Raw genomic sequence first — 26,599 nt, 5'->3', positions numbered from 1 at the left:
CTGCTCACTGATGATTATTTAAAGTTATACGATTTAGAAAGGATTACATAGGAATAATGTAAGACTAATGTTTAGATTTAATTAATTAATTTGGGATTTTTCAATTGAGACTTTATAACGATCTTCTTTATCCAACATATTAATTTATTCTTTCCTTGAATAAATATTAGTTTGTACGGTAAACCTTGACATTATTTATAGATCATTGGTACAGTATGTAAGTTTAAATTAAGGCAATTACATTTTGAATACTCGTCGTTACATTTGGATATTGGCGGAGACTTCCATCAAATGCGTTTGAACTAAGGCGTGAGTAATCTTATTTCTCTTATATTTGGATCCACGTTAAAAATATATATAACTTTTTATATATTTAACATTTACCTTGAGATGCCTACCGAACCTAGTCGTGGATTTCTTCGACGCCAAGCAACCTGGACGCGGGAGACGGCGCAAGAAAAATTGGCGCCCAAGGTAAGTACACGAATGAGCAGGCTAAGTACAGAAACTGGCGGTTACTGTACGTCCTACATCGTTATCACTGAAACTATCAGACCCAACATTCAACATCCATTTAACCAGTGCTAGTATTTACCGATATAACGGTGACGAAGGAAAGAATTCCTTGTAATATTACAAAGTATTCGCGTTATAATCGAGTACTTCCACATACGACTGTGCAGTAACTGGTCTAATTATACGCGATACCTTTTATACTATGTCCAAAACGCAGCGTAAGCCGTGGACTTGGAAGTATTTTGAAGAGACGCCACATAGCACAGTCCACTGTGTTGTTTGTTCCAAAGAACTGAAATACGTCAGCAGAAATACTTCTGATATGATCCGACACTTAAATACACATAACATCTGAGCAGAGGAATCGTCACGGCTAACACCTCCGGCCCGACCTTTATCACAAAAAGCTACCCTGTCGACAGCTACGTAGTATTCGCGTACGTGCACACCCTATCCACAGTCAGTAACAAATTACACAGGGTTATTAAGCTAAGAAGTCCACTTCAAATAACTCGTGAACCGTTTAAGATATTGACATTCTATTTTCACTTTCGTTGATGGTATTAAGGGGGTCATATCTGAACATGCATGACTTTTCCACGCTTTTGACAAAATTCATCGGCACACGCATTTCCATATGAGAATATTACCTAACTCAGTAACTGCTAGTGATGTGCACGAATGATGCCTGAAATCGCGAGAATCGGTTCCTACGACTCCGAGACCGCACTCCAAGTCGCATGCGAGGAATCGGTTCCGCGATGACTTCACCAGACTGTGCTGGGCGCAGTCACTAGAGTGAGTCGTCCGTATAGAAATGGGACAAATTCGAACGTTCAATATTTACTGTTTCTTTGGTATACAGTATAGTATAACACCCATCTAAATTAAATGTCTTATTGGTTGTTATGAAGGAATTATGCCACATAACAATGATAGTCGAACCTGTCCTAACGGACACCCTTATTCAGCGGACACCTGCCTATACGGACAATTTCCCTCGGAACCTATTTTATTTTATTTTACATAAGACAAGTATTAAATTGGCCTCATTTAAGTGGACACCTCGAACTCCGGACAGCGGACATCGCCATTTGTCCCGTCCACTTGACTTAAGCGGACACTTTACATGTTACAGGACAATTTATTACGCCGGACCACACGTCATCCTTCCTTTTAAAATCATTTTTCAGACATAAGGAAATCTATTTTGAATGTTTGTACTATTTTGAGTGCGAGGGGAGAGAGTGTACATCGGAATGCAGTTCTACCTAGAGGTGTATAGGCCTATTCCGAGAATTCTAATAGCCCAGAAATGCTGCCAGAGACTGTTGACTCACAAGTTACCTGGGGATTTTCGTTCCTTCTTGAATAATTCTATTCATAATTCGGATTGTCGCTGATAAGGTCGAGATCAGGTAGTCAACTTGAGAAGGAAAATACAGTACAGTACAGGCGCTAATTAGTGACAGAAATACCGTAGCAGTTCAGTTGTCTGTTAAACACGAGTAACAAGGCACAATCGTGTTTAGATCTCGAGGCAAGGATAAATGTAATTATAGTGACAAGGGACTTTCAGTGAGAAAGCTTGCCGAAAAATTCAACTGCGGGAAAACTCAAATAAACACTATTGTGAAGAATAGAACTGAATATCGCAGTTAAGAAAACGTGCTAAATTTACACAGATGAAGCTTCACAATTACTTCACGAAGCTGTAATGCTTGTAAATTATGTAAAATCACTTATAATAACTCTCTATGAAATATTAACACAGAAATGACTTAGAATAATAAAAATAAAGATATGTATGCTTATATTTAAGGTGGATGTTCTTTGGCGTTAAAATGTTCGATTATTTTTACAAACTTATTTTAGCGGACACCTCTCTTAACGGACATTTTTCCTCGGAATCGACGGTGTCCGCAGAAGGGAAGTTCGACTGTATAACAATGTAACTAGTTAGCCTGGAAATAACATTACACATTTCGACACTGGGTGTAGCAATCGACGTTGTTATTTATACCTATACTGTATTTTGGGTTTAATATGGTTTTCAAATATCGCTGGTATAAGTGTATAAAGTCTGTGCAATGAACGTTTCATACTAATATTAAATATTATTATGTGAAACTGTTATAATTACTATTTTTGTTTTCATCACTGCTGAATACTATGCCGCTTTTCACGAGAGTTTAATCCTTCGCGCAGTTTCCGATGTGTCTGGAAAGATGACCAAACTTGATTATTTAGAGGAAGTAAAAGTCGTAACAAGGTTTCCGTAGGTGAACCTGCGGAAGGATCATTACCGAAATTGTTTTATCAAAAAGCATTTCGAGAAGGAGTCGGACGGCCCCGCGCGGTCCTCGCCTCCGGCGAGGCTCCCTCGAGGAGCGAGACTCCTGCCGAGCCCGCTGTTGCGAGCTCAGGCGAGTCCTGTTCATACGCTTTTGCACGTGAACAGAGGACGTAGTTGATTGGAGATGAAACTGTCGCACTCCCACGACTGTATGCGAACTCGAAAAGTAGTACGTTGCATTATTTTAGTTTATTACATTTAGAGAGTTTGGAGGAGTACGTAATCAAATTAAAATATGGTTGTCATATATACCGGTACAAATACATATGCTTTTTATTTTATTTTATAAAATAGCGATTAAATAACGAGAAATGAAGGCACAAGGCCTGGTGTAATGCAGGAAGTCTTCTCGTAGTTGGGGAAAGTCCCAAGCTGTACAGCCTGGAGGTAAGGGGTTGCATATTGCAGCAGTAGTTAGTGAGTCAGTATTCATAGTGAGAGAAATGGAGCAAGAGGTAGGACCATAAGTGTAGTGAAGCACAAAAGAGGAAAACCGCTCAGAAGTGACCATAGGCAGTGCATTGTGAATGTGTTCAATAAACTAAGCGAACAGAATCCAGGTTTATTCGTTTATTCAGAAGTTCAGATCTTCGCACTGTTGTCGTATGCGATGCGCAGCCCTATACGTCCGAACACGAGACGTTGACGGGGTGGAGGTCGGTACTACACGCTCAGCGATTCACAACTCTTTCTTTGGCGGAGGCGTGGACATACCATATTTACATCAGGATTAAACTCTCGTGAAAAGACATAACTAAGATTGTCCCTTTAGTACAATTGTCTTCTGTTGAAATAGTAGCATTATATTGTCATAATCCCCATACGTTTTGATTTATTGACAATACAATTGAATGAATTTCAAACAGAGAATTATATATTTTGATCAAATTATAGTCGTATTATATTATATAACTTCAGAACACTAAAATGAGTGCTTGTAAAGTGACCTGGTTTTAAATCAAAACGAACTCATATTACAGAACACATTCATGCTGCACGTATGTATCTGCATCATAGATGGTGCTACTAGTTCCTTGGAATCGGGTACCCGATTTCCCAAGGCATATGGAATCGACCGTAACCCATCACTAATAACTGCTTATGATATACTATCAGTGTCCGACTCGTTGGCTGAATGGCCAGCGTACTGGCCTTCGGTTCAGAGGGTTCCGGGTTCGATTCCCGGCCGGGTTAATTCCAATGGCCCGTGGGCTGGGTGTTTGTGCTGTCCCCAACATCCCTGCAACTCACACGCCACACAACACTATCCTCCACCACAATAACACGCAGTTAACTACACATAGCAGATGCTGCCCACCCTTACACAGGGTCTGCCTTACAAGGGCTGCACTCGGCTAGAAATAGCCACACGAAATAATAATAATATTCTATCAGTGTTGGACTCCTACTTACTGGTAAGTTGCACAGATCGCAGCACAGGAGAATGGGCCCATTCCTTTTTTTCCCTAGGGGTTTTACGTCGCACCGACACAGATAGGTCGTATGGCGACGATAGGATAGGAATGGCCTAGGAGTTGGAAGGAAGCGGCCGTGGCCTTAAGGTACAGCCCCAGCATTTGCCTGGTGTGAAAATGGGAAACCACGGAAAACCATCTTCAGGGCTGCCGATAGTGGGATTCGAACCTACTATCTCCCGGATGCAAGCTCACAGCCGCGAGCCTCTACGCGCACGGCCAACTTGTCCATTCCTACCCTGTCAAAAGAATTGGAGCAAACTCAGGCATTTTTGATTACACGTTCGACTCATGCTTAATGGTGGTTGCATATCCAGCAAGGCACATCTAGCTGTCTAAAGTTCGAATAATGCACGTCTCTAGTACGCTAGACCTACTGTACAGTAATTTCCTAATTATGCACGGTTATTCAGCTAAAACGAGTCGTGAACAGTTTAAGGTACTGGAATTCTGTTTTCACTTTCGTTAATGGTATTAAGGGGTTCATAGTTGAATATACAGTACTGACTTTATGTAATGACTTTACTCATATTACATTGAACAGATATAAATTATCAATCAACTTGCTCGTCTATACAGATAGGGATGCCAACTCCCAGATCAACTCAGGAACATTTGACTGCTGTAGGAGCGACGTCATAGTTCGGCATCAACCATAGCAGTTTTGATGCGTCATTTAGATTCAAGTTTGGATGTGTTGTTCGGACTTCATCAATGTTCAAAATTAAGACTGTGAATTACTGGTTGTATGTGTGCATATGTCTCAATTGTAGCCTGGCTGAAGATTACCCAATATATATGGGGTCGAAACTAGTCCCAGTTTTATAAGACAATATTCAAGCTTATGGTATTGATTAGGGGGACCCTTTTCTACCCTTTGACAGTGATCAGTTGCCAATACGGACCATAATGAAACTCATAACTTATGAAAAAATATTGTCTTACAAGATCTTAATTTCACACTTTCATTTCATCACAAGGATTGCCATGCATTTACTCTTTAATACACAAAAAAACATTATGAATTTACCAAACATTACTTCCCCTCTTTACAACTCAGGATACGTTCACATAGGATATTGCAGTGTAGTATTAATTCTAGCAGATGGTTTCCAGATTACACTATTGTCGTGAAACCCTTCTGAAGTGTAGAATACATTATTTCTTCCCGCAAATATATAATTTATAAACTTCTATTCATAGAATACGCTATTTATTTCTGTTGACATTTCCATACTATTTCTCGTATCCTTGAAAAGATAAAAGAATGACAGAGAGACAGTGTAAGGACTTTTCTTTTTTTTTTTGCTTTACGTCGCACCGACACAGATAGGTCTTATGGCGACGATGGGATAGGAAAGGCCTAGGAATTAGAAGGAAGCAGCCGTAGTGTAAGGACTGTGGGTGTGAGTGGGAACCACTGATCTCTATACCTGGATGGCTGGTAGCTTGGGTAGCAGTAAGCCGAATAGAAGATGACTGGCGTCGTAAGATGGCAGAGAGCGCATGGTGCAATAGACCACGAGGAGCGCGCTTGCTTTGTTTATGCTTAGTTCAGTGACGCCAGGCCTCTTGATTGTAGTTTCACGAGTGTTCTGTGCTGTGTTATTGCAAAGTAAATAGTAGTGTATTTTACGAATTTAGGTTCGTTGCCTTGTAGTATGCTTGTGAATTACAAGATTAAATTTAAATATGTATGTGTTTATCTGAAATATGAATGAAGAAACATTCTACGGGGTATTAACATACCGCAGTATTCAGCTTATGGATGTACAAACAGAACCGATCAGCAGAAGGAGAAATCATTTCATCGGGGAGTTTTAATAATAATGTTATTTGCTTTACGTCCCACTAACTACTTTTTTAAGGTCTTCGGAGACGCCGAGGTGCCGGAATTTAGTCCCGCAGGAGTTCTTTTACGTGCCAGTAAATCTACCGACACGGGGCTGTCGTATTTGAGCACCTTCAAATACCACCGGACTGAGCCAGGATCGAACCTGCCAAGTTGGGGTTAGAAGGCCAGCGCCTTAACCGTCTGAGCCACTCAGCCCGGCTCGGGGAGTTTTATACTGTACATAAGAATCTTCCTAGGGTAGTGTTTTGAGTTTTAGGTTTATTGTATCTTATTTCGCATATTCCGGGAGCAAAATGGCAATTAATTTTTGTAGGTTTCCTTTCTCGAGACCTGAACATCTAAGATCATCGATTAGGAGTATCAGGCGGGAGAATTGGGAGCCTTCTAAAACAGCTGTTCTCTGCTCGGATCACTTAGAGGAAGACTGTTTTGATAGAAATGGACAAACTGTACACTTTAGAAGTGATGTACAGCCAACTGTTTTCAATTTTACTGAACATTAACTGCAAGTAAAGATTTACTTATATATTTTTTTTATTTCTCATAATTAAAATGACGGTTTCGATGAAATAATTGACGTGACCTTATAACAATCTTAGAAAATGAAGTCTGGAGGAATTCTAGACCTTATTTACATCAGTAAATATTATGGGTTTCAGACACTGGAGTGGTGGGAGAAGGAAAAGTGTGGTGGGTGTTTGGGGCTATTCCATTATACTATTCGTGGTATTTGGGACTCTTTTAACTGGTGTTACATATATCTGATGATGACTATCGATATCGCTTTGCTAGCTGAATTTAATTAAAGAGGTCTGTAATAGTACATTAAGCTGCAGGTAATGTGATATATTGACTAGTTTTGAATATTTGCTGGTTTTATAAATGTGTACATTTGCTTCAATGATATTTTAATTCGATAATATGCGCGTTATTTCTTGGAAACAGGAATTCATTATCAAGCACCGATTACGATATGTCGAATCTAGGCCTGTATATTGAGCTACGTTTATAGGTACATCATTTTAAGAATGCATAATTTCGTGGCATACATGTATATAATTTACAGCAATGTTTCCAGAAACTGGTTTTCACTCGTATTGTGTTACCGATCGCTAATTGCATGTATTCAGCACCTAAGTTAATATTTGCCGGCCGTTATTATACACTCATGTTTATTGCTATCCCGGAGATTTACTGACCTCGGAATGACGTGTCAGTGATCCCAATGTCCTTATGCTTTGAGTGAACATGTCTCTATATTTTTAATTATTCCAATGCGCCATTAATTGCGACTTAAAATTGACTATATTATCATTGCTTCCCCATAAGGAGAGCTCGAGGTTGGGTACGCCAACATGGCGAACCGCGCGTTCAACTTGGCGTACTTTCTCCTGCAGCGGAGACCTGCCATCAGCGATCCATGTATAGAGATCAGTGGTGGGAACTGAGGATTATAAGGAAGAGAGAGCAAGTTTGAGGGAGATATGGAGGACAGGAATGGTTAGATCTGTCTCAATCAACGTACTGGGTACGGTAGGTAGGCATGGGGAAGGAAGGGGAGAAGTTGTGGAAGACAAGCGGGCTAATTTAAGGTCAAGGAAAACGAGGGCTAAGGGTTTTCCTCAGGCAATGCGCCCAGGAGAGGTGTCAGTGTTACAGAGTGGGCGGGGAAGGGGTGCAGGGCAAGAGGAAGGGGAAAACTAAAAAAATGGAAATGTAGAGTAGAGGATAGGAAGAGAAAGGTGGAACAGGGTAGTGAGAGGGAGAAAATGGAAGAGGGAGTGGGTTCTTCATGCACTGGGGAAGTTAAGGGAGGCCAGGAGAAGAGGGGATCAAATGAGGAGGGTGCAAGTGTCGTAGAAACATGTATTAAACGGTACATGGCTGGTTGCAATACTAGTTTTGATACAAACCAAAGTATGACTGGAGCTGCAAGTGTTAAACTTGTTGAGGGACAAATAGTTAAATGGTTAAATAAATCTTTTATGGTGTGTGCAATAGAAGTAGGTATTACTTCACAAGGTCCAATGTTAATAGCCGATGCTCTACCTACTAATTCTTAATGAATTAATTCATGCCTTGTATGGACAGGGGGAAGAATTTGGGCTAAAATTATACTGCTATAGTTTCTCCGAGAAATAAGCCAGTAAGATTTGTAAACAAACAAACAAAAACAAAAAAAAAGCAGAAAGTCAGTTTCATTTAGATGATCATTGTATTCAATTTGATTATGAATGAGCCTGTGGACAATTAGTTCATGATGAGATTTGGAAACCTTATTTTGGAGTAATTTATCATTCTCAATCTTCTGCTGAAATGGGCTGCAAACCTGTTGTTTTTTATGGGTTTAGATTGTTGGATTGGTAATACTTACTCTGCTCAACTAAAGTCAAGCACAGATGGAGAACGATGTGTTACTGATCCAGGAAAGACATGTAAGAGAATTAGGAGAGGATTATATTACTCAGAATCTTACTGGAAATACTACTTTTCGATGTAATCAAAGAACTGAAAAGGGTAATTTTGTATTTTAGTTGAAAGGAAAACCCACTGCTATGCAACTTCCTCCAGCTTTGCATTTTGGTATTATGCCAATAAAGGCAGCTTTGCCAAAAACAGGACTACCTTTGTTCAGGCACATGCTGATTTTTATATGGAATGTACATAAGTAGAACAACTTAAACATGAATCACATGGTAACATGGCTCCTAGTGTTAATATTCACAATGGCCTATGGGGAAAGCATTTTGCAACAAATACTGGCAACGCATATATGCTTCCAGATATGTACAGATATAGGGTAAATAGTATAGGAGCTTCACAAACGAAAAAAACACAACTAAATGTAAAAAATGACAAAAGTAAAAAAAACACAAAAAATATTCTCAAAGTATGTTTATTACCTTCTTTTCCTTTTACAGTTTCCTCAAAATCCTTACTTATAATTTCTATATCTAGGTTTTCATTCCAATCAACAAACATTTTATAAGTATACAAAAGATGCCACTTCTTTAATACACATGGTATGCCCAAATGTTCAATACTTCGAACTTGTTTTCTATATATTCTAGGTTTCCAAGCACTTTCTTGAAAATTTCAAAGTTACTAACAATTAACAACCAAGGTATCTGAGTTAATACGGCATCTTGTTTAAACTAACTTTACTTGAACATTTGTTGACTCACTGCTAAATGCTGTGTTCAGTTGTTTGATAGCTAACCTGTTGAATGCTGGATCATCAATAATTACTATACACCTGTTAACAAAATCTTATAAACCACAAGCTGCATATTTATGATTCTTATTACAATATCCTACATTTACATAAAAGCCAGACACCTTTGTTAGGAATGTGCTCTTTAATGAATTAGGTGGTCCAAACAAATATATAGCATTACATTTTCCATTTGATCTATTAAGAATTGTATACAAATTTAATAAAAATTATCTAATGCATTCATTATAATCAAACTGAAACAACAAATATCTCTGTAGACATTTAGCTCTTGCTAGAACTCTATTCTTCTAACTAGGATAGGCTTAACTGCAGTTTAGAATTGTAGCATAAATATTCTTACTAGAAAATATCTTGCTTGCTTTTCTCAGTCTGCAAGTAGTTGTAATAATAATATGTCTGTAATTTTATTTAGTGTAGCTATACATTTGTATAGTTAGCCTCTTATTCCAAGTATTTTATAACTCCAGATACGTTTAAATAGGATAATTGTAGTGTAGTGATTCTATCGGTTGGTTTCATGATTACACTGCTGTTGTGAAATCCTTATGAAGGGTTTTCCTCAGGCAGGGAGCCCGGGTGAGGTATCGGTAAGGAATCAGTATGCGTCACACCAGGTAGATCAGCAGAGGGGGGATGGAGTTCAGGGAAGTAGGGAAGTGTTACAAAGAAGAAGGGGGAAGAGTGTGTGCAAGAGGAAGGGTATCACTAAGAAAAGGAAATGTAGAGTAGAGGATAGGAAGATGGAGGTAGAACAGGATAGTGAGAGGGAGAAAATGGAGGAGGGAGTGGGTTCTGCATGCACTGGGGAAGTTAAGGAGACTAGGAGAAGAGGGGAACAAATGAGGAGAGTGGGGTTAAGGCTCTGGTCATGGACGACTCAATTGTTACGCATGTGTGAAAAATGTGTGGAAGAAAGGGGACCAGAGTATATTGACTTAGCAAATGTCATGGGATAGTCACCTAATAGCGTGTGGGGCCTCCTCGGGCCCTGCGAACTGTAGTGAGACGCCGTCGAAGTGAGTCGACAAGTCCCTGGTAGTCCTCAGGACACAGCTGACACCAAATCGTTTGCAGAGCGGCCGCCAATGCCGGTCTGTTCGTGGGTGCAGGATCCATGGCATGGAGCCTGCGTTCCAGGACATCACAGATATGCTCGATAGGGTTCATATCGAGGCTACTGAGTGGCCATGGCAGTCGTTGGACCTCTGCTGCATGTTCCTGGAACCATTCCCGGGCGACGTGGGAGCGATATGGCGGCGCGTTATCATAATGAAACACCGCAGATCCGTCTGCGCGCTGGAAGGCCAAAAATGGGTGGAGATGGTCTCCAAGCAGCTCAACATACCACGTACCATTCAAAGTCTCTTCCAGAACAACTAGGGGGGCCATTCCATACCAGGAAAATGCACCCCAGACCATAACAGACACACCAGCGCCCTGGACCACACCTTCGAGGTAAGCGGGATCCATCGCTTCATGTTGTGTGCACCATTAACAGTGCCTCCCATCGGCATGGTGCAGTTGAAATCGTGATTTGTCCGACCATATCACGTTATGCCATTGTTCCAGTGTCCATCCCTGGTGACTGGCGACAAATGCGCATCGTTGTGCCCGAAGACGTTGGGTTAACAGTGGCACTCGTGTGCGGCGCCAACTCCCATACCCCATAGAACCCATGTTCCTACGGATTGTTCACTGGGAGACGTGTCTAGCACGGTCTGTGTTGAACTGAGCCATGATTTGTTGCACGGTTGCTCGTCTGTCACTACTGACAATCCGTCTCAGATGTCGCCGGTCACGGTCATCGAGGGTGGCTGGACGGCCGGTCGTCCGTCTGCTGTGGACGGTGACACCCGCATTCAACCATTCACGATACACCCTGGACACGGTTGATCGCTTGAAGCCAAATTGCTGCACCACTTCCGAAAACACACTTCCCATCCGTCAGGCACCGACCACCATACCCAGTTCGAATGGTGTCAGCTCACGAGGACGTTCCATGTTACACCTGTCACATGCACAGCCACTGCTCACAAGGTCTCCTATACAACTGCCGCTGGCACAGTGGGCGTGTGGTGCGCAGAGAACACACCTGCGCATCAGTGCTCTGCTATCCCATGACATTTCCTCAGTCAGTGTAGAGTGTTATGCAGGAATCAGATTAAGGCAGAAGTTGAGAAAATAGAAGGGAGAGACGAGGGTAAGGAAAAGGTGGTAATCTTCCACGTTGGTACCAATAACATACGGCAAGCAGGAATATGTACTAACATAGTTGGGTTAGGGATGTATGGGATCTGGTTACAGCAGCACAGAAGAAGTTAAGGAAGCACACATTGTTATCAGTGGGATAGTGTGTAGGAGGGATAATGACTGGAGGGTAACTGAGATTTAAATGAAACTATGGAATGGGTATGTGGAGTGGTAAATTGGGAGTGAGATTTGTATATACTAATGGGTGGGTACGGGATAGGTATCTATGCTCAGATGGCCTTCACTTGAACACAGTGGTATGTATAAGTTAGGAAGTTTGTTCAGAAGGGTTATATGAATGTACATCCAAGGAAACACTGAACTAGGCAGTGGGGATAAGGGTACAGGGATCTGGATGTCAAATAGGGATGACATAAAAATGTTAGTGTTGAACTGTAGAAGTATCACAAAGAAAGAAATAGAATTAAGTAAACTAATAGATACATACTGTAAAACCTTCAATTAGTATGTTTAATATATTTTAATTATAGTCTATTTAATGCTAAATTATCTTTTATTAAGTGTTAAACATGACTAGTATATGGTTTCTCTGTAAAAATGTAGTATAAAATTGTATAACCTCAAATACGTATTGTTTAACCTCAAAATCTAGATAGTCGAAAGCGGTAGAAAATTCCACAATGTTCGTATGTTAGACTTATTGTACTATAATTTGGTGTATATGAAGGGCAAATACAATAGAGACAATACGCGACACTGAGCGAGATATCGAGGGACAGTTATTGGAGCTCTCTCTAGCGAGTAGACCTGAAAACTACTGATTCTGTCATAACAGCACGTGTATTTTTGTGTGAAGTTTTTGGTGTTATTTATGCGTTTTAAGTGTGTTGACATAATTAAATAGAGCGTGTGTCAATCCTTGATATCTTCTCTCAACATGAGAGGATAATAATGTTATTTGTTTAACGTCCCACTAACTGCTCTTTTACGGTTTTCGGAAACGCCGAGGCGCCGGAATTTAGTCCCGCAGGAGTTCTTTTACGTGCCAGTAAATCTACCGGCACGAGGCTGACGTATTTGAGCACCTACAAATACCACCGGACTGAGCCAGGATCGAACCTGCCAAGTTGGGGTCAGAAGGCCAGCGCCTTAACCGTCTGAGCCACTCAGCCCGGCAACATGAGAGGAAAGGTATGTGCTGTGTTTGGCTGCAGGAACTATGAAGTAGAGAAGAATGCGCGGTCGTTCTTCAGGTTCCCTCGTGACAAGAAAATGTAAGTAATATTGTGTTTGCATATATATTCTTCCAGTGACAGAGATCTTTATAGTACTTCATAATCTTCTGACCTGCTCGACCCATATTTTAACTGGCATAAAATGTAATACGCATATTTTATTGTATAGTGCAGCAGTTAACCTTCAATACCGATGTGTTGTTGTAGGTGTGATATGTGGGTTTTGAAATTCACAGAAGTGATTTGGATATGGTATACAAGAAAGAAGGGACGTTACGCTTATATAAGAATTATAAGATCTGTTCAGATCATTTCCAGGCCAGCGACTTTAAAAATCCTCGACTATACAGCCAAGGGTATGTTACAATCTTACTCTAATTGTACGTAAATATTCCTCAAAGCATCACTATCGACAACATTTTCATACTTTTCTTTCTTTTATCCCTCTTCTCAGATTAAAGCCGGGATTTTATAGATTTTCTTTCTGTTAGTAGGCTTCATGTTAAGAGGTAAATTGTCCAGCTATTAAATGTTAATTCATTGCATCATATCGATGGTACACAAGAAAAGTGACAAGTCAAAAAAATGCAATTTTGAGTTAAGTGGAACACGTTGCTCTCACTGCATATTTTTACATAGAAAAACGTCTTAAATCTATCTATAAAATTGGCCGCTAGATTGGAGTAATGTCGTTTTTTCGCCGGAAGAATCATGACTGCCTGTTATCTGGAATAACGTCACGTCTCATTTGAGGTCTGGGAGCGGAAGCGGGAACATCGCAGCTGTGTCGAGAAGAAAGTCATATCTCAATTTGTGACAATATTATTATAGTTTATTTTCAAGAAAAGCGTCATATTTCGGGTTAAGCCACTTTTAATGATAAGGTAAGCCTAACACAACATATCTTTTTTTCATCGTCGTAAATTATTTTTATTTAAGACATTTTTCTACAATATAATGATATCTTACTGCGATATATTTTGAATTGTGTCACTTTTCAATATGAACAGAGCATTGCTGTGGGAAAATTCCGCAGTAAACTTTGAACTTGTGACACATTTCCCCATAGTTCTTAATATGAAATCCCGCGATGTTGGTATGTATATTTCAAGTTACTCGTGCTTTCTTTCATTTTGTTTCCTAGTAAGCCATCAGATATTATGAGCAATGGCGTCCCAGAGCACAAGATTTACCTTGAAGCTGGTAAAAATGAAATACGGTCATTTGGAAGGCAATGGTGAGTCAACTGATATGAACTGTGAGTGGACAACTCTGACACCAGTAGATCCAAGAAGAGACGTTACATCAGCATTTCATCAAGCAGGTTAGTGAAAGGAATTACCTACGTATGTAGTTTAAAATATTAATAATCTGTATTTTTATTTTATCTGATGTTTCCTTATAAATATATAATGTGAATTAGATTCATTGCAAAGTATGGTTCCCGGCTAACATTTTAGATCAGATTTTAAACCTTGTTTCAGATGCCACTGGAATTACTTCAGCCGCTGAGTCAACGGTAGGTACTAGTGTCGCATTGTGGACCACAGCTTCAACATACTTCAGACTCTACTGACCCATCCGAAGACAAAGTGGTTTTGCCATCACCGCAACAAGGTTAGAACATTTACCTTGTTTAGATATTATTCCTTATGAATCAATCATTTGATTTATTGCTAGGAGAATATGTATGCTGCGTATCTATAGAAAACAAATCTTAATGTACGTAAATAATCTTCAATGGTTGAAAACGTCCTTTTATTTCATTTCAGATGTGAACAAACAAAGTAGTAGCAGCAGCTCATTTCCTAATTCTCACACATCAGAATCAGACATCTCATCTGATGATGACATTCAAGATCCTACCTACAAGGGACAAACTAGTTCATCCCCTTTGTCCGCAGGAGCGGAATCTGAAGAAGACCCTGCTGTGGAGGATAATGCTGACGTAGAGAAAAAAAGGGAAGGAAAAGACGGGTGAAACCACTGGAATGGAAGAAAACATTAGTAAAGCACTGCAGGAACTCTGGAAAAGAGTATGTATCCAGTTCCAGGAGTGGAAAAGTCGTTAAGACAATGGAAGGAAGTTGTAGTGACAAAATGCAGGTTGAAATGCAGTACGGTACCTAAATTAAAGAAGACCGTCAGAAGATATTTGATGAATATTGGAATTTGGAAGACTTACAAAGGCAACGTGAGTTCCTTCTGTTCAATATAGAGAGTATTTCTCGTAAGTACAGATACATCAGAGAAAGCAGTCATCGCTCAAAATAATAACGCGTTTTATTTTACTGTTACGAAAAAAAAGGATCAGAGTTTGTAAAACTTATTTTAAAAGCACAGTGGACATAACAGACAGGCCAATAAGAACAGTATTCCACAAGAAGAGTTGTGCAGCAGGTGGAATACTTGTTCAGACCTCAGAGGCAAACACGGTAAGCATCACCACATTGCTGATGATGTAAAAGAAGGAGTACGTCACCACATTAATTCAATTCCAAGGATAGAATACATTGATGGTAGTAGAACAATAGCGGACCTGCACAGAGATTATGTTGATCAATGCAAGAAAAATCTGTCATTTGCAAATTACTTAATGTACTCGAGGATTTTTAATAATGATTTAAATATTTCGTTTTTTAAACCGAAAACGGATATGTGTGAAGACTGCATGATGTTCATAAATGCTTCGGAGGAAGAAAAACAGAAACAGAAGGAAAAAATACAACAGACACTTACTAGAAAAGGACCTATCACGCATGGAGAAAGATAATAAGGAAAGTGTGAGCATCAATTTAATTGTCGCTGTATATGATTTACAGGCAGTACTTTAGTATCCCAGGGATGATACCTCCAGTTTTTACTACACTTCAAAAGTACAACGTTTTCAATTTTACGACATTTGAGCTTCAGTGTAATACAGTCCAATGTTTCGTATGGGATGACACCGAAGGGAAGCGGGGGTGCTAATGAAATCGGAACTTGTGTCTTGAGATATCTTGAAGGTTTAGAAGAGAGAGCTAAGAACACAGAGAGCAAAAAAACTGGATGTAATATTCTATTCAGGTAACTGTTGCGACCAGCAAAAAAATCGCTTCATCTTTTCAATGCATTTGTTTGCTGTGAATAATTATTCATTTATAAACTCCATTACACACAATTCTTTTGTTAAAGGACATAGCCAGAAAGAAGGCGATAGTGCACTTGCAACCATTGAACGTGAGGTAACAAAATCTCTAAAATCTGGACCCATTTATTTTCCACAGCAATATGTCACACTAATTCGTACAGCCACGAATCTGGGGGAACCTTACCAAGTCAATGAAATGAACTACGAAAATGTTCTATGACTTAAAGGACTTGACATGTAAAATAGGTCTAAATGTCTTAAAAACTGTAGCCATTAGTCGCATCTCAGCAATTCGATTTGAAGGAAAAAATCCTGAAAGAATTCTTTTCAAAACTTCTTGCGCAGATATGGAGTTTCGTGCTATTGCAGTAAGGAAGACACGATCAAATTCTACTGCAAACATCCAGCTGAAGGCAGTGTATAATAACAAACTAATCACCAAAAAACTAAAAAAGAGGGCTTGTTAAAATTGATGTCGAAAAATGTAATTCCCAAATCTTATTCGTATTACTATAATAGTTTGTAGTTAAAGATTTGGTGATTACTGCAATGTCGAAGAAGGGTACATTTTATTGATATTTACAAGGGTTGAATAACACTGACGTTCAACTATCCATGGATTCCTAAACCTTATATTATGTCTTTCTCGATCATAGGAATAACCAATTTTACGAAAGAGGAAAAGAAACTCGCTCTCAAAGGAATGACAAATCTTTAAATGGCTCTCCAGAAAAATTATGTATTTTGACTTGTGTCACTTTTCTTGTGGGCCATCGATATGTGTAAGGAATGTGCCGATATTTCTATTGACAAGTGTCTTAATGTGATGATTCAATGTTTTTAAATGATAAAAAAGACAAATCCAGCCGTAAGAGTTCAGACAGGAATGCTAAAGCTAAAAAAGTAATGCATAAATGAAAGATCAAGCCATTTCACAGCAGTCCATTTCACATCTTGTTTATATGTCTAATTTCAGTCTTTGAATAATAACCTTTTAAATGAATACTGAATTTTCACGACCGCATTGTAATCGAAACAGACTTTCAAGGTATTAGGTCGTTACGTACATGTAGTACGTGTTGAAGAGATGTTAAGTACAGAACAAAAATGGCCAGCCGGACACCAGTGGGATCCGAACCCACAACCTCCCGAGTTCGCGTCGGTTGCTCTACCAATTGAGCTATGGTGGCCTAGGCCATCTTTGTTCTGTATGAATGGATCTGAGCTACAGGTGTGGCACTGCTGCTAGCACACTGCAGAGTGCGTTTTAGTCGCCCGTTGTGGGGCATGTCAATAAATACAGTAGACATAATACGCGACACTTACGGATTTCGCCTTGCTAAAATGGGAGACAATTCGACGGTGGCGCTCCTAGTGATTGACCTGAAGAAATCGCGCTAAATTCAAATATCAATGGAAATGTATATACGGAAATGGATAAATTACGTCTAGAAAGAAAGTGTTATTGAGATATTAACTTCGAAGTTGCCAAAGCAATTCTGGATAAATGAATGAAGAATTATTTAAAAGGTTATTAGTCAAAGACTGAAATTAGACATATAAACAAGAAGTGAAATGGACTGGTGTGAAATGGCTTGATCTTCCATTTATGCATTACTTTTTTAGCTTTAGCATTCCTGCCTGAACTCTTACGGTTGGATTTGTCTTTTTTCTCATTTAAAAACACTGTATCATCACATTAAGACACTTGTCAATAAAAATGTCGCCACATTCCTTACACATATGATGCAATGAATTATCTAATAATAATAATAATAATAATAATAATAATAATAATAATAATAATAATAATTTTTTGTTTTACGTCCCACTAACTACTCTTTTACGGTTTTCGGAGACACCGAGGTGCCGGAATTTTGTCCCCCAGGAGTTCTTTTACGTGCCAATAAATCTACCGACACGAGGCTGACGTATTTGAGCACCTTCAAATACCACCGGACTGAGCCAGGATCGAACCTGCCAAGCTGGGGTCAGAAGGCCAGCGCCTTAACCGTGTGAGCCACTCAGCCCGGCGAATTAACATTTAATAGCTGGACAATTTTCCTCCTAACATGAAGCCTACTAACAGAAAGATAATCTATAAAATCCCGGCTTTAATCTGAGAAGAGGGATAAAGAAAGAAAAGTATGAAAATGTTGTCGATAGTGATGCTCTAAGGAATATTTACGTACAATTAGAGCAAAAATGTAACATACCCTTGGCTGTATTGTCGAGGATTTCTAAAGTCGCTGGCCTGGAAATGATCTGAACAGATCTTATAATTCTTATATAAGCGTAACGAACCTTCTTTCTTGTACACCTTATCCAAATCGCTTCTGTGACAGTTCAAAACCCACAGATCACACCTACAACAACACATCGGTATTGAAGGTTAACTGCTGCACTATAGAATAAAATATGCGTATTACATTTTATGGCAGTTAAAATATGGGTCGAGCAGGTCAGAAGATTATGAAGTACTATAAAAATCTCTGTCACTGGAAGAATATATATGCGAAACACAATATTACTTACATGTGCTTGTCACGAGGGAACCTGAAGAACGACCGCGCATTTTTCTCTACTTCGTAATTACTGCAGCCAAACACAGCACACACCTTTCCCCTCATGTTGAGGAGATATCAAGGAATGACACACACTACTATTTATTTATGTCAACTCACTGAAAACGCATAAATAACACCAAAAACTTCACACAAAAATACACGTGCTGTTATGAGAGAATCAGTACTGTTCAGGTCTATCCGCTAGAGTGGGCTCCAGCAGCTGTCCCTCGATATCTCGCTCAGTGTCGCGTATTATCTCTACCGTATTTGATGTCAATGAATATTGAATTTTCACGACCGCATTGTAATCGAAACAGACTTTCAACCTATTAGGTCGTGTTACGTACATATAGTAGATGTAGCTCAGATCCTTTCAAACAGAACAAAGATGGCCTAGGCCACCATAGCTCAATTGGTAGAGCAACCGACGCGAAATCGGGAGGTTGTGGGTTCGGATCCCACTGGTGTCCGGCTGGCCATTTTTGTTCTGTACTTAACATCTCTTCAACACGTACTACATGTACGTAACACGACCTAATACGTTGGAAGTCTGTTTCGAACCTTTTAAATAATTCTTCATTCATTTATCCAGAATGCTTTAGCAACTTCGAAGTTAATATCTCAATAACACTTTCTTTCTAGACGTAATTTATCCATTTCCGTATATACATTTCCATTGATATTTGAATTTAGCGCGATTTCTTCAGGTCAAGTCACTAGGAGCGCCACTGTCGAATTGTCTCCCATTTTAGCAAGGCTAAATCCGTAAGTGTTGCGTATTATCTCTACTGTATTTGTGAAGGGTTCTGGAAACTGACTGTAAGGTTTTGTTATCCAGAAACACGAGGAGACATTACGAATGTTGTAGATATTTCCATGTACATTTTTAAATATTGAAGGAAAGTTCGAGTACCCATTCGACTAGCTGGTCGATCGATGTTTCGAGTGTGTTTCATTAGAGTGTTGTAAGAACTCTTCCAGAAGTCGATCATTCTAGATCGTTAATCGAATGGTATAAATATGGAGTTGTCAGTCAGTGAATGCAGTTCTTAGTTCTAAGTTCGCAGATCTTGGTTCTTGGGACTCAGGCAAGTGATGGACTGGGAGTGACTGTTGGGCTTCGGGTACTCCGCTATTGAGTGTTCTATATAGTGTCATTTGCGACTGTGTATAATTGTGTGTTGTGACGTACAGTGTAAATAAAGTAATTTATATAAGGAAGTGAACGTGTTCTCGTGTGATATTTACGTCAAATAAAATCGCAACGTAGAACGATAAATTGTGGACCGTGGACAGGACACTTCAAAACTTCAGCAATGAAGATCGACCAAATGAGCTTGATGATGTTACGGAAAGCGCTGATATCCCGAGGTTTACCGACGGCTGGAAGAAAATCGAGCTTACTAGAGATGCTGCGCCAGGATTTGACAGACAACGGAGAGAACCTAGACAGTTTCGACTTCGTCGTCACCTCGGAGGAAGAAACCAACGACCGGGTATGCAGTATGTTCGCACAACTAACTGCGTTGATTCAGGCCCAGTCCGAAAAACTCGAGGGTAAAATTCAGGCCCATTCTGAAAAAAATCCAGGGAAAAATCGAGGACCAGTCAAAAAAACTCGGGTGGAAAATCGAGGCCCAGTCTCAAGGAATAAATGACCAAATCAAGTCGTTGGACAACGAAGTACGAGCCGCGGTGGAGTCCGTAGTTCAAGGCCCAGTGGAAACAGCGAGTGCGCTGTGTGAAGGTACGACAGCTCTGGAGACGGGTGAAGCCCGCAAGCAGTGATGGCGGCTCCAGCGTCGTGAAGATGGCAACTCTACGGGACGACGGGATCATTGTAGCGATGGTGGAGTCCGTAGTTGATGCTTGTTTTAAGGGGCCTAACATCGAAGGTCATCGGCCCAGTCCGTAGTTCAAGGCCCAGCGGAAACACCAAGTGCCCTGTGTGAAAGCACGACAGCCCTGGAGACACGGGTGAAGCCTGCTAGCAGTGATGGCGGCTCCGGCGCCGTGAAGATGGCAACTCCACGGGACAACGGGATCATTGCGGCGACGACAACCAACAAACGAGGTGCCACCTGACGGGCGACTCCGGCGTCGTGAAGATGGCAACTGCACGGGACGACGGGATCATTGCAGCGATGGTAGAGTCCGTAGTTCAAGGCCCAGCGGAAACAGCGAGTGCGCTGTGTGAAAGCACGACAGCTCTGGAGACACGGGTGAAGCCTGCAAGCAGTGATGGCGGCTCCGGCGTCGTGCAGATGGCAACTCCACGGGACGACGGGATCATTGCAGCGATGGTGGAGTCAGTAGTTCAAGGCACAGCGAGTGCGCTATGTGAAAATACGACAGTTGTGGAGACACGGGTGAAGACAAAGCAGTGATGGTGGCTCCGGCGTCATGAAGATGGCAACTCCACGGGACGATGGGATCATTGTGGCGGCAGCAGCCGACAAACAAGGGTGCCACCTGAACAGGACACTAGTCCCGGCACGGAACCATATGCCGGTAGGAACATTGAATCCAGCACCCCGGAAAAAGAGGAGACTCAACAGGGCCAAGTCCACGACGAGCATGACACCGGCTGACTACGAAGACGCGTTGGCCCTGGCAGAACACAAAGGCATGACCAAGGGGAAAGTCAGTGGAGTGTCGACTGCCTCGCGAGGACCTGCGGATCATTGCTACGGAGAACAGGGACACCGTCAGCCAGACCCAGCGGATCCCTCATGGGAAGGTGGTGGCCATCGATTGAACTATCTAGCTGTGATATGTGGACTTCAACAACGCCAACGAGAAGACAGTGTAATTGAGGTAGCGTAAGTGTAACTGAATAGTGAGGACTATGAAAGTCGAAGAAATAGATATAAGGACACCTAGATATAATTTAAGACCTAGATTAAGGAATGCACAGGGTAGATGTTGAAGGTCTTAGGGGGATAATTGTCGTAGGTACGACATCGTAATTGGTGTAAAACCTTCCATTAATATGTTTAATATATTTTAATTATAGTCTATTTAACGCTAAATTATCTCTTATTAAGTGTTAAACATGACTAGTATATGGTTTCTCTGTAAATACGTAGTATAACATTGTATAACCTCAAATACGTATTGTTTAACTTCAAAATCTAGATAGTCGAAAGCGGTAGAAAATTCCATAATGTTCGTATGTTAGACTTATTGTACTATAATTTGGTGTATATGAAGGGTTCTGGAAACTTACTGTAAGGTTTTATTATCCAGATACACGTACACATTACGAATGTTGTAGATATTTCCATGTACATTTTTAAATATTGAAGGAAAGTTCGAGTACCCATTTGACTAGCTGGTCGATCGATGTTTCGAGTGTGTTTCATTAGAGTGTTGTAAGAACTCTTCCAGAAGTCGATCATTCTAGATGGTTGATCGAATGGGATAAATACCTATCGAGCTGTCAGTCAGTGAAGGCAGTTCTTAGTTCTAAAGTTCGCAAATCTTGGTTCTTGGGACTCATGCAAGTGATGGACTGGGAGTGACTGTTGGGCTTCGAGGTGGAGTCTGAGTACTGGGCTCAAATGAGTGAGGCGGTGAATTCAAGAGAGTATGTTATAGTGCGCGCGTCAGTATTGTTGATGTCTGTACTGGTCAGAATTGACTTCAGGGTACTCCGCTATTGAGTGTTCTATATAGTGTCATTTGCGACTGTGTATAATTGTGTGTTGTGGCGTACAGTGTAATAAAGTAATTTATATAAGGAAGTGATCGTGTTCTCGTGCGATATTTATTTACGTCAAATAAAATCGCAACGTAGAACAATACGATGACATGGGACGACATCAGTACACGATTAAGTTTGAGTGGTGTCTTTAAAAGTAGGAAAGATCACAATATGAAGATAAATTTGAATTCAAGAGGACAAATTGGGGCAAATATTAGTTTATAGGAAGGAGATTTAGGGATTGGAATAACTTACCAAGGGAGATATTCAATAAATTTCCACTTTCTTTGCAATCATTTAAGAAAAGGCTAGGAATCTGCCACCTGGGCGACTGCCCTAAATGCAGAACAGTAGTGATTGACTGATACTTGTAAGGTAATGTGAATGACAGGAATCATGACCAACAAATGACAAATAGATTAATCTGTGAAAGACATCTGTATCAGAAAGTGATGGAACCAGTTAGAGGGAAGAATATTCTGGAGGTGGTGCTGATAAAACCCAACAAGTTCTACAGAGAAAATGAAGTAATAGATGGTACTAGCCTTTGTACCCATTCTTTGCACAGCAATTTGCAGTGGATTACATGTTTCCTTCAGGAAGTTATGTGAAGTAACATGGCTCTATTAACACATTTAATACGACATGTTAATATTATATTTTCCTACGACAGCCTGGGGAAGTAAAGAATATATGATGAAGCTGAACAAATTTGAAATTCCGAATTTATTGTACGGTACACTTTCTGGTCCCAAGAGCGAAATTCTCCGTGGTTCTCAGGTTGCATATTGTATCTCTGACCACTTGCATGGTGCACTGACGCTGATGATACCTCTCTTAATATCTGCCCTACCAAAAAGAGTAAAATTGGTCTTTAGTTTTTCCTGTTACCCACCTTAAAGTGACAAGGTTGATAAACATACAGCTGAAAATTACAGGCCAGTCAGTATGATATGTGTTACATGTAAGCTTTGGGAAAGCATTATTTCTGATTATAATAGACATGTTTACGAAATTAATAACTGGTTCGATAGAAGGAAGTTCGGGTTTAGGAAAGCTTATTCCACTGAAGCACAACTTGTAGGATTCCAGCAAGATATACAGTAGCAGATATCCTACCAATCGTCCACACTTTCAGTACTACTCTATATTATGCAATGTTTACATTTTTAATCTAGGAACTAGTTTCGGCCTTGGCTGGCCATTCTCAGCCTTAATACAAAACTGTACAAAGCATCTAATGACTAAAACAAGTGTATAAACATACACAAATGACATTAAAAGGGATAATGAAATTAAAATCAGACTCTAAAATTCTTAGATGCATTATTTAAGAGACTTGTCTTCAACTTCTACACAATTTTGGGACTTTAAATTTATTAAATCATGTTGTGACTTCGCACCTGGCAGTGTTTGCAGGCTTGTTCAATGAACTGTTCACCTCTTCTTGTACACATTTTAAGATACAGTGCCGGACACTGCGTGTGTTGTGCTACTCTTCATGGACTTGCGCCTTGCTATATGTAAGTGACTGATCTTCGACTTCTTCTGTATTTTATGATTTAAAATTGCGCAGTGCTAATCCCTATTATTTATATTGCTTCTTGAACTGCTTTTGTGAAAGACTTATCCTTTAATTTTTTGTTTTCCTATGCATTGTTTTTGTATTTTTAATCGGCTGATGATGACCCAAATTGGTGGTCGAAACCAGTACCACTTTTAACCAAATAAGAATGTAACACTACATTTCTTATTTACTTGTACTGAATAGGTTGAACCACTTTATTTCTTGTTTCAATTTAATTGTGATAGTTCAATAAGGAACATTATGAAATTTTTATCTATAAATGCACAAGAATCCATTAACGACCAGCCTCGCGAGATTTTTGTTTCAACAAAGTAAGAATAAGAGGGAAATGGTCACTGTCACAGAGATCAACGTGTACATTCCATCGAAGCAACAGAACTAGCGCTCGGCTGTATACACTAAGGTCTGTGTGAGAGTATGTGTCGTAATGTACACTGAAATGAGTTGGTTCACCTGTATTCCAAATACATAAATCCAGCTCTTAGTAATATTTCCAACTCCCTTCTCTTGGGGCAAGGCATACCAGAGCCCCATATAGGGTGATGGGTGTTAAAATCTCCTAATAAGAGGAATGGAGGTGGAAGCTGATCTATAAGATCAGTTACATCATTTATTTTAAGAGGCTGGCCTAGTGGAAAATAAACATTACACACTGTTGCTATGATAGGCAACAGTACCTGCACCACAACTGCTTCCAGTGGGGTTCTTAGAGGAACCTCTTCGCTATAGGTACCAGAATGAACAAAAATACCAACACCACTCTACTCCTGGTAAGCATAATATTGTTCTGTCAAGTATAGCCTGAAATTTCTCAAGACTGTATGATGACCTGGTCTGAGAATTGTTTCCTGAATACAGACTATATTCGCCGCAAACTCACTAATGAGCTGGCGCAGCTCAGCAAGATGCCTGTCATAACCATTACAATTCCACTGTCACAGTGCCATAGTGTAGACTAAAAGAGAGAGTGTTCGGTTATGAGTGACAAGATGCTCTTAAACCTAAACACTATCAATATCGACATCTACGGATGTAGATCCAACCCATCATCAACAGACAGTGGGACTGACATCCAGAACTTCGACTTATTTTGGGGGAGGGATATCATCCTATGAGGGGAGCGCACAGGTTTAGGAGCAGGCGTACCTGCTGGTGCTGATGGAGGGCATGATTTCCCATTCCCAGAAGAAGTGCGGGAGTGCCTGGTAAGGGCGCTCCGCTTCTCCGCCTTCGTTTCTTGTTTAGACGACTGGAAGATACTTGGGCGCAGTGATCGCAACAGGTTTAGAAGATATAAACGATGAACCTGGAAGACTCTGTTCTATCTTCATGTAGTCTTAACGTCTTACCAATATAGTTGGTCCATTATTGGACATTATAAATTTTCCAGCTAACTCATTCCTGGTTGACAGCATATCGCCCCAGTGTGCTAAGTTGGGTACATCAGTTGGTAAATAGCACACCCACCAAGACGCATGGCTAGTGCATACCGTAGAGGCCACTGCGTAGGCTACTTGGAGCCTTTTAAATTAATTTGTGTATGTTTATACATTTGTTTTAGTCATTAGATGTGTTTGTACAGTTTTGTAATAAGGCTGATGATGGCCAGCCAGGACCGAAACTAGTTCCTAGATTAAACATATAATGTAAACATTGCATAATATAGTATTGAAAGGTGGACCATTACGACATAAATTTACTTATTAAGTTTGGGCTAAAAAGACAAGCTGCTCGAATAAGTGGTATATTCCGAGCTGTTAGTGGAGAGATTGCGTGGAATGACATTAGTAGACAAGTAAGTTTGAGTGGTGTTTTCAAAAGTTGGAATTCAAGAAGTCAAATTGGGGCAAATATTTGTTTATAAGAAGAGAAGTTAGGGATTGGAATAATATACCAAGGGAGATGTTCAATAAATTTCCAAATTCTTTGCAATTATTTAAGAAAAGACTAGGTAAAAAGCAGAAGGAAATCTGCCACGTGGCGACTGCCATAAATTTAGATCAGTGGTGACTGATAGTCGTTGAAGGTAACGGACGAACAGCAGCCGAATTTAAGTACAAAAATCTTTCTCGAAGTTACTACGGTGACAGCAAAAGACTACTTATAATCACAATTTATGTCACTTGCTCATAACTAGACCTGGGATTTTAAGGCAAATGCCTATTTGGTCCCTTATGAAATAACATGATTTTAAAAAAAAAAAAATGTTGACATTTCATGATAAATCCCTTATATTAATAGAATTTTACAGTGCCCTAAAATGCCTATTTGGACCAAAAAGAGCCTATTTTACTATTATAGTGCCTATTAATGCCTATTTTCTACATTTAAAATAAAATTCAACTTCTGTAATTTTTACAATCACACAATGGACATCCCTGGAACGAGCAGAACAGCAGAGGGAGGGTTTTTCACAGAAATGTGCTCTTCCCAGACAACTGTCACCAAAGGAATGCTGAGTGAAGGGTGGAGGTGAAGGATTAGCTCAAAAGAACGAGCAGGTAGTAAAGGATGTTCTGTGTCGAGTGACGGGGTGAGGGGGAGGTTTATCTACGAAGAACAAGGAGTAGGTAGTAAGAAAGGACATACTGTGTCAAGTCGCCAGTGAAAGAACATCTGTTTAAGTGAATATAGTTCATCATGCCTAAAACGAAATCATCTAAGGGTGCGCTTATACAACAATGGCTTGTACAATTTCCAGGGATGACTTTTGATGGCAATA

At 40.1% G+C, this 26,599-nt stretch overlaps 1 protein-coding gene and 1 non-coding gene across 2 annotated transcripts in view; one reads left to right on the top strand and one right to left on the bottom strand.

The window, feature by feature from the left end:
- LOC136866138 (E3 ubiquitin-protein ligase RNF181) overlaps positions 1-26,599 on the bottom strand; it is a 171,466-nt gene that overhangs the window by 113,301 nt on the left and 31,566 nt on the right. The window lies entirely within an intron of this gene.
- On the top strand, positions 18,981-19,057 carry TRNAS-CGA (transfer RNA serine (anticodon CGA)). Its single transcript has one exon. It is a non-coding gene; the product is annotated as a tRNA-Ser (tRNA).

Source organism: Anabrus simplex, chromosome 3 (assembly GCF_040414725.1).
Source record: "Anabrus simplex isolate iqAnaSimp1 chromosome 3, ASM4041472v1, whole genome shotgun sequence".
In the NCBI taxonomy this organism is placed as follows: Eukaryota; Metazoa; Arthropoda; class Insecta; order Orthoptera; family Tettigoniidae; genus Anabrus; species Anabrus simplex.
This window is presented reverse-complemented; position numbering and strand designations above follow the sequence as displayed.